The sequence below is a fragment of the Trachinotus anak genome, unplaced genomic scaffold, assembly GCF_046630095.1.
Source record: "Trachinotus anak isolate AG129_WGS33_773 ecotype Australia unplaced genomic scaffold, CSIRO_AGI_Tana_v1 ptg000005l, whole genome shotgun sequence".
Taxonomy (NCBI): domain Eukaryota; kingdom Metazoa; phylum Chordata; class Actinopteri; order Carangiformes; family Carangidae; genus Trachinotus; species Trachinotus anak.
In genome coordinates this window covers 23837949-23847946 of record NW_027273856.1, presented here as the reverse complement: position 1 = coordinate 23847946, position 9998 = coordinate 23837949, and positions in this window count along the sequence as shown.

Here is a 9998-nt window from a genome sequence, read left to right as displayed (position 1 = left end):
TTTGTGTTATTCTACTTTCACTTGAGCAAAGGATCTGAAGACTTCTTCCACTGCTGAGAGTCACACAATGACACCAACAAACTAACCAATCGTGGTAGTGGTAGACCAGCAACTGTATTCTGCAGGGTTAAGTTACTCTTTTTGTCAGTGGAGTCTGGTGGCTTTGAACAGAGCTATAAAAAAAGTCTGATTCTGCTGGTTAAGCAAAAATGATTATTATTCTTTAACAAAGAGGTCTGTCGTTGTATGAATTCTTTCCATTATAATGACAATCTGAACCTGTGAGGGACAACAGCAGGCAGTCCTTAGCGGACGTAATTTGACATGAAAAAAATGCATCGTTTGATGACATCACAGCAGCTGTTTAGTGGTTGCAGTTTTTGAGATTGCAAAAATTCTTGTTCCTAGCAATCATTTGCTATCAGAAATATGGGGCAATAAGGTTAAGACTCACAGATTTATCCTTTAAGTGCATCAGTTACTGTGGAAATTTGTGTACTACTCACACTGACACTGTGCAGGGTCAAACAGGAATTCAAGAGCAGATCAGCGGTGACTCAGGTTGCATGCATTAACTGAAACATGAAAGTCACAGAGACAACTCACTGTTCTCTGATATACAAAGCAAAGGCACAATGAAGATGCATTTTAATTTGTGAAAACATTCATCATTGTTTAATGTTTTCAGAGGGTGGATTAGTGGTCAGTATGGGGGAAATAAGGACATATACTTTCTAAATGTATGAAAGTGATTTACTTGTCAGATCCTGGGGAGTTTGACTTGGCTTTACATTGTTTTTCCATGCAGTCCGTGGAGCATAATTCTATTCACAGATCCTCTGGTAGAGAAACGCCATTTTAAATATGGCCCTTCAGAAGCCAAACAAAAGAGCAGCAAAAAGAGGCAGTGAAGGACTTTGCTACTGGGAAAATCTGACAGTGATCACACTATCTGTATCTGAAAGGCAAGCATTAGTGTTCATTTCCTGTCATTTTCTGTCTCAGTGTGCAGATATCATACCACATAAAACCAAAGCAATTGCAAAAGAAAAAGGGAGAGACTGCTTTCTCAGGTCCCAAATCAAAGAAAAAGTGCAGACACACACAGCCAGGAATAAGTTGCCAAACCCTGTGAACTATCCCCCACTTCATTTAAAGAGGGAGGTTCTTCATCATCTATAAATCTGAGCCTCCCATTGAGTGTCTCAAGTCGAGATACAAGCAGGCACTCATGCTCTCCCTCAAGTGTCCTCATAAACCACATTGTTTCCCGCTTATTCCCCCCTCTCCCCGTAGTCGTGCAATGCCAAAAGTTCCCCACACTGGGCTTGTTTGGGGACATCTGCTGCCATGTCCAAATATTGTTTTTGGCCGAGCCATCGCTGGCTCTGCTGCGAGAGAATAGAGCTGGGAACTATTTTTACCTCAGCGGGATAGACTGTGTTAACATATAAAACAATGCCTCTATCCCCTGGTCATCCAGCTGCAGAGCAGGGCAGTAAATGCTGGAGAGTGCGAACACACACCACATTCGAGCTTGATGCTTGCGTTCAGGGTAATAACAGTATGTGTGACCTTTTAACCTCTCTGGTTTTGACTTACAGTGCTTAGTAAGTCTCAGGCACTCTGAGTTTTTGAGTTTCAAGTGCTAACAAAAATGAAGTGGCAAAAACACCACACTCACCACAATCCAACACACTTGTCCTACAAAAAGCAGCTTTCTTTGTGAAGCTCATAAGGTTGATTTTTTTTGTTGAGGTTATAACATTTCATCACATTGTGTTTCAATAGTATGTTCAGTTACTGTGGGACAGTCAATATACAGCTAAATTCTCTCACGTCATCCACCAGACATGAGGCCCGTAGTTTTCCAGATGTTCGTTAAACATATGTAAAGACTGAAATTATTTTAGTATTAATGTACTCTTTCATCACCCATTTCTACATTCAATCTCCCTGCTATATAAACACTGATAAAACACAATAACTTGGCCTGAGAAGAGTTCCCCGGTTACTCCTCCCAGACTCCAAAGCTGCTTTTCTGCACATTCCCACGAGGGCCAAAGTCATATTTCATATCCGTTCATTGCGCTAAACGAGGAGAGTGTTCAATTCGTTTTCTTTTAAGTTTACAATGGACTTCTTAAGGCCACAGTTAATGCAGGGACCTTAGATATTTCAGGGCACTCAGAGGAAATTATACTTGGGCTGAGTAATTATAATGAAAACACTGGAAGGGAAAGGATCTGTGTTTTAAGGGAAGACATAATGACTGCTCACATTGTTTGCCCTCCACATCATATTACAGTACTAATAGACCTCTTCTGCTCCAGATGGCAATGAAGGAGAGCTATACAGTAAGAAATAACAATCAAGTAGTCAATCAATTCTAAAACATAACAGCCAATGAGATACTGGTGATGGTAAAGGCAAGGAGATGGTGAAAATTAAGAAGCTGAAAATGTTTCTGGGATCTATTTCTATTTATTTTTCGTGCCTTCTCTCTGTGTCCATGAGCTGCTTTTGATGTCTCCTTCACTTAATTTTCTCTTATGTACAATATCTCAGAGACCACTAGTCACATTTTGGCCAAACCTAGAGAAATTATGCAGTTCACCATCGTATGGTTCTGTCTTTTCTAAATCAGCGTTGCAGTGACTGAGCTTTGTTTGGATTAATTCCCACGCCTGAGAAATGGCACAGCTCCGAGGTGTGTACAAAGATTACAGGTCAGAACAAGGTGAAATATTTGTTGTTACCAGAGCAGGTTAGCAAGTAGGATTGCTACACTTGTTGGCTGCTCTACAGCGTGACACTTGATAGTGTTTATATAAAGTCCCTTAATAACTGAATGTCAGCAGAAAGTTTCTCTGCAAACTGTATAACCTGATGATGACTTAGCCTCATTCAACCTCAACTCTTAGATGAACCATAACTGAGATACAGTCACTGAATATCCGCAGAGCATGTGGACCCACAAACACCATCATAATTTACAATATAAAAAATAAAATCATAATCTAATGTGTCTAAAACTGCTCTGCAACAATTTCTTTGTAAATGTTATGATCGTATTTTGCCTACGTCAGACACTTGTTATGTTCATGATATTTTGCCCTCCTCATTGTTTGGAGGAGTTAGTTATAATATTAGGTGGGAAACCTTAAAGTTTAATAAAACAACAACAGATTAATAAAACAATGGTCAAAGTCAAAGCTAAAACCGAAACAAAAAACAAAAAATCCTACAGTTCCTATAATGCAACTCGATAGTGTCTTTCATTAGACTCTCCCTGCCTGGCAAACAAATCAGTCAAATCGCAAACTTCCAGTTTGTAAGGCAGATAACTCAGAGCTGCACACAGCAGTTTACAACTGTTTTCACTGGCTGTCTAACTAATCTAGGTAAACTGATCCTCATGTGTAAAACTGGTGGCGTGCACCTTTAATAAACAAAAATAACATACAAAAGCACAAACAAGCTGATGACTTTACACATTCATATAGCTAATAACAAAAACAGGGCTTTCATACAAAAGTGCTGTGTGCTTTTGATAAACAGCACATAATGCAGTTTATTTAAAGTTATCTCTTGAAAAAAACGCTGTCACATGCATCAAAGAGAATACGTAGATTCTTGTTTATCCTGCAATAAGTCAACTAGTCAGTTTCTTTGTTCCTTTACCCTGCTCCATCATGTCCATGAGGCCTATGCTTTCTATAAATATCTTGTCTGTCTACATGTACATCTTGAAAGCACCGCAAAGCCCATGTGGTGTTTTCACTACCTGCATATAACTCGTCCCTGTGAACACACACATAATTGTTTTCTGTCTTTTGCAAAACTAATTCATCATCATGCATGATTCAGAGGCCGTCTCCAGGATATTATTACCCCTCTGTTCTTACACAATTAGTTATGTATCACACATGTATATGACACGCATGGTGTCGTGTCACCAAGTCATTATGTCACTGTGTACAGTGATACTGCCACCAACTCAGGTTTCAGGAAGTATTCACGGTTGTTTGCAGAGCCAACAAACAAACGATCATCAGAGTCTGGCCCTCATCCAACAGGCACACTGTCATAAGCTCAACTTTCCGGGAAGGGACACACCAGAGATTCGCTGTAATTATCAGGAAAAGAAAAACCCACAGAGGCTGTCTCAGCTAAAGCCTGAGAGTGGGGACTACAGATGCAAATTCCATATCAGACAAAGAGAAACCTGTTTTTGGATACTGGAAACAAGTGCAATAAAGGTGTAATGCTCAGAGAAATAATATTTGAATGTTTAAAGACAGAGCAATAGTATATTTTATTATCTAACTTGCTGTTGACCTGTCTGTGAATACTTGGTAGAGTAATACCACAGTGAACAACATTCAAAATTCAAAGCAATCCTAACCTGCTGTTCCTTCGCAATCGATTTTTTGTTAATGTGAGAGTAAAGAGGGGACCAGCTGAAACATAGCAGTGTGGCTGTGATCATGGCAATGTCAGTCTGTCAGAAGGTCCACGAATTTGCTGTGCGTGCCGATACGCTAAACCAACACAGTGAACATGGCAGATGTGATTTTTGCAAATAAAAAAAATCGGAATGTTAGCATGGTCATTATATTTGCATGCTGGTGCTAGTATTTAGCTTAAAGCACCGCAGTCACAGCCAATTGATTTTGTTGCTGTCACACTGCCAGTTCATTCGTGCAGTCATTCATTCCCTGCCTGCCTTTTCCTTCTCATTTCAGACCCTCTGCCAGGCCCTCCTGCCCTGCAGTAACCCCGGCTATCCTGCCTGTCAGCTACCCACCTACTCACCTGTTCCCTCTTCCCTAATCAGCTCTTAGTTTTTATACTCCGTACTCCATCTGGACTCTTTCCCAGCCACACTGTCTATTGTGCTTTCCACACTGCAGCTCTCCAGCCTGTTTTCAGATTTCACATGGTCTATCTGCCTGTTACTGACCACTGTTCATGCCCTGACTTTGCCTAATATTTGCCTGTGCCTGCTCCTGCCTGCCGAGCCTTAATAAAGATGGACTGTTTTGAACTTTCCAGTGTCTCTGAGTGGTGGTATTGAGTCCTCCTTAATCTGAGCCATGACAGTACAGACTGCTATATACCAAGTGATTAATCATAATTTCACATTCAACCTCTCATGTACAATACTACACTGTATCTGTCCCTATTTCGCCAGGATTGTGCTTAGATAAAATATTTGCATCAACATTGAGTTCAACAGATGTATTATACTGTAGAGTGCCCTCTGCCCTCTTCAAGCCTGGAGCAAATACTTTGTGATTATAAATGTGAACACACACAATCTGATGGCTGTCTATAAAATATGTTATCATTTTATTACATATTATCATTCCTTCCCCTTATGCCAGAGAGACATCACAAGGGACGTCTCTGTGCTTTAGTCTTTAGAGACTGTTTGGCTGTCTGTTACAGGTCTTTACCACTCATCTGTCTTGAGTTAGACAGCAGTCAGCACCATATAAATACCCACTTATCATTTCAGTAGTTTACCCTCCCCTGATACAGGCCTGAGATGACAGAGACAATAGTGGACGACCAGTGCACCAACCAAGTCCCCCCCTGGAGGCATGTCTCGACTCATGGGCTGTATTTAACTTTTATTACCCCAGGAGATGGATTGGCTGCTCCCCACCCTTATTTGGTGGTGTGGTGTGTGTATACAAGGGGCTGCGGTTGTAAAGTGAAGGCAGCGTGGCTCAGTCAGAGCGGAGCCAGGTAACTGAGGAACGCTGCAGCCAATTTGCAACAGCTAGCCTCCAAGAAACCGTGACTCATGGCTAATTTGTGTGTTTTTTTTTTTAATGTAGATAACTTGTTTTTGTCATGAAACAGTAACTTGAGGCCCTTCATGTTTGGTTTTGGAAAATGATGGTGCATATATCTCTAAAACTGAAGGTTAAGATGGGTTAGAGGAACCCAATTTCAGTGTCTGCTCAGCTGCCTGCAACTGTCCCTGAACAAGGAAATCAAATTTCTTGACCTTGAGCTGCAAAGATCTTTTCATAAGGAAATTAGTTCAGACATTCACATTATTTATAGGTATTTTTTGTGACATTTTGTTTCCCAGTCTTTTTTTTCAATTATCCATCCTGTCCAACAAAGGCAGAAAGTCAAAGGTTCTCATTTTATGCCAAATTCTGAGGGTGTTTATTTTAGAAAATCTTTGAAATATAGTCTACCCGAACAATACAAATATGGCACTTTGGATAATATTCACAGGGAAAAGGCATTTCTACAAGGATGTTTTTTTCTTATCTATTGCAATTAGTTTGTTTAAGAAAATAAACATATACTGTGTCTTCCTGCTGACTTACTGTAACAATTTATATAGTAATCAATGTAAAAATGAACATACATCATAATGCACTTAAATATGTGGCGTAGAGTTGACTTAAACACACCCATTATGAATCCACTCAGTGAAAAGCTGAGATGGCAGTGACTGACACACTGCTAAGCTAAGCTAGATGGCTGAAGTAGCCTTGGCTGTTTTTTTCCTCAACTTGACAGAATTTACCTACAGCTTCATCACTCATGTTGAATATCAAACTTCAGTAATGAAATAGAATAATAGAACTGTATCCACAACAAACTGAGTGTGATCTTTTCTGACTATATTACTCTTTTATGTTGTTGCTTAATACCAATTTTTATGAACAAGCAATAATATTCTGCATAATTTCTTACATATGCAACGATGTTCTCACCTCCAAAACACAGGTAGGTGTTTGGATTCAAGTCAGTCAGTTAGTACAAGATGGTCCACAGAGCAGAGACTCATCTATGAAGGAAGTCATGTTATTCCCCAGAGCCACTCCTCAGCTGCAGCTGCACCAACGTGTTTTGACCTAACACCCTTCTTAAGTGCTACACCTGACATGTGTGCCCTCTCTGAGCGACAGGACCTATTCTCTGCGGACAGGAAGTTCATTTCCTCAGAGGATGGAGCCACACCTATTGAATTTTATATTGCAATAGTTTTTTTTTTTCACCCAAATGTGGCCTATTTCTGTTCTTCATGCTTTTTTGTTACACTGAAAAGGATGGGGGGGGGGGGGGGGGGGGGGTTCACACTAACACTAACTGAACATATATGCAACATATATGCATCAATACTTTGTACAGTTTTGTAGGTGGTGGGCAAGATCACTGAAGATCAATGACTTCATACAGTACAAACGGATGTTGCTGACACTCACAATGCAGGAAGATGCATCCTCTGACCTTTTGAGACAGTGAGACACAGGAAGCTTTCAGGAGGTGATAATTGAAATGTCATCACTCTTTGATACATCTCATGAGATTGTTCAGTGGGTTCATAAAACAGGGAGATATCATGAGCTCATTTCTTGTTCTCACTTTGTCTTTGTTCAGCAGTGCAGAACACATGGAGAAACAAGAAACAACTGAACAAAGAAATGTGGTGAAGATGTGGTTTTATGGTAGAGCAAGCTAAAGACATCTATGGAAAACATGTTTACATCACACATAGAGAAAAATCACATTATTGCAAAGAAAGCTCCTTGAGAAAACCTTGAGTCTGCCTGTGAGTGCTGTACCACTCAGGCTACAGCCAGACACCAAAGGGTTAATATGTGGAGCTGCCAGGCAGAGAGGCAGAAGTAAACAAAAAGAGCCGGGGACTGGAGCTTCTCTCGCTGCTGAAGCTGAGGCGTGACCCTTGAGATAGGCACCGGGCTATCATGAGGGCGTCTCCCTCAGCGACTGGCCAGGAGAACAGAGAGGTCTTTGTCAGGGCTGTGTGCGAAAAACTGCTGACCCAAGCAGGCTCTCACTCGCCCCCATCACCCCTCCCACCCCCATGTTTTTTTTTCTCTCTCTCTCTCTCTCCCTGAAGACACACAAATGCTCATACACACACTTGTCTGTATTTACCAGCAGTCTCAGGGGACGAAGCTTTCCCTCCAGCTGGTGGGAGGTTAAAGAGGGGAACACAGAGCTGGTTTTGTAGTTAAAACATAAAGCCTGGATATGTTAGCACTGCATTCTGGGATGCATTTTTAAGCATTAACACAAAACTGCAGAAAAGAGTTTCTAACAATCTGGGCTGTTAAATTGACTATCCTCTCTGGCAACTCCTCATCTTGAAAGTACAGTGGCCCTTACAGTCAAAAACACAGCATTTCACAAAATGCAACATTTAACAAAACACAACAACATCTTACAAAACACAACGGCATTTCTGATTACAGAGAGGGTGGGACACTTGTTTGTAATTGGGCAGAACCCAAGGCAAATTCAGAGTTTATTTAATGGGTGTGTTTAGGTGGGTTGATGCTAGACTGGATCAGCCGGAGGGACTGTCAGGTAACTGATGGCGCTCTGTGCTTGTGTTACAGTTAACTACAAAGGTCAGCTACACAGAAGTCTCTTAGATGGCTTACCTGGCCAATTGTTCAGGCCTTCGGCTTTATTGAGAAAGCTACACCATGACAAGTCAATTTCCCACTACCACTTGTTCTCTGCAGTGTCGTGATTTCTGACTGAAGAGTTTTTGCTGTATAGGCTCATCCTCCCTTGTGCGAGACCAGCTGCAGACGTCACTTGTTGAAGCTTAGCCACCCTGATTCGTTCTAGCGTGCTTTCACGGTTCCACGGGACATTTCAAAGTCATGATAGATTAAAAGCATATCGAGAATCTCCTCCCCGTCCTTTCAAACTCACTTTAAAATTCTTTCAAAGGACACTGTTGGGAGTAGGTAACAGTAGAAACAGGAAGTGACAATGAACAGTCGCCAGGTACTGTCCAATTAAAACCAAGACGTGTTGTTCCACCTTTTCAATAATCTGAAATGTTGTTGTGCTTTGTGAAATGTTGTTGCATTTTGACTCCCAGGGCCACATTACTAATTCAGTATGAGGATTAAAATAACTTGTGTTTTGTGCACAACTAACTCCGTGTTTACTGGTCTGCTTGCAATTTTCACACTGAAGGTTTGCCAAGAGCACACAGAAAAACAACAGCAACAACAACACAACTGATACGTCTTTTTGAATGAGCCTTGCTTTTTTTTTTTTTTTTTTTTTTACTGCTCAGGCAAAATCAAAATGTTTCACATAAACCAGGGCATTAAATTATTCTGTAATTAGAAATGAGAGTGAAAACCATCTCACTGGGTCCTTGTTCAATGTGGTGTACTGTGACTTCTGGGAATATGAACAATATGGCATTATTCTTTGAAGTAACTTGACAGTCTAAAATTAGTCATTTGTCTCATGATGTTCTCAGACAACTTGCTCTGTGCAGGGCAGGCAGCCTGTCTGCAAGTGATTTATGTTGATCGTGCTTAAACGTACACTGGCACTGTTTACAAAAGCAAAAACACCCATGTTCATCGTCTGCGTGAGTAGTACAAACCCAATGCCCCAAAGGTGACAGCTGTAACTGCTTTTGACACTTTATAATATCGATTCATATCAGCTTGGCCTGCAGCACAATTGCAGTTAATATCTTGATGAGGCTCAGGTCAGGCCTTCTCTGAAAACATGAAGTCTCCATTTTCCTGAGGCCATGTGTTTTCGCACTCCCCAGCCACACATACATAAGCGCACACTCCTTTAACCTCCCTTGCTGCCCCTGTCTACACAAAGCGACTGCCTGGGGGTGATCGCTTTAGAAACTTGGTGACAGAAAAGTGAATCATAGTTTATGTAAGGTTGCATCTTTCTCCCCAGAGGAAAGGGCATGTGAAGTAGAGCTTAGCTCCATCATTGCCTCTAGGGCCTGTAAAATGCCTCTATTGTTAATGCTAAATTAACTTTTTAGGGAGCATCAGTGAGGTTAAATCCCTGGTGTCAAGTCAAAAAATAGATTTGTATTCAGAGATGTGATTTTCTGGGAATTAAAAAAGCCACATGTGATTCTTATTGGCTGTATGTTAAAAAAAAATTATGTCACATTAGGACTCATGGTAAGAACTATTTGCTTTCATTTT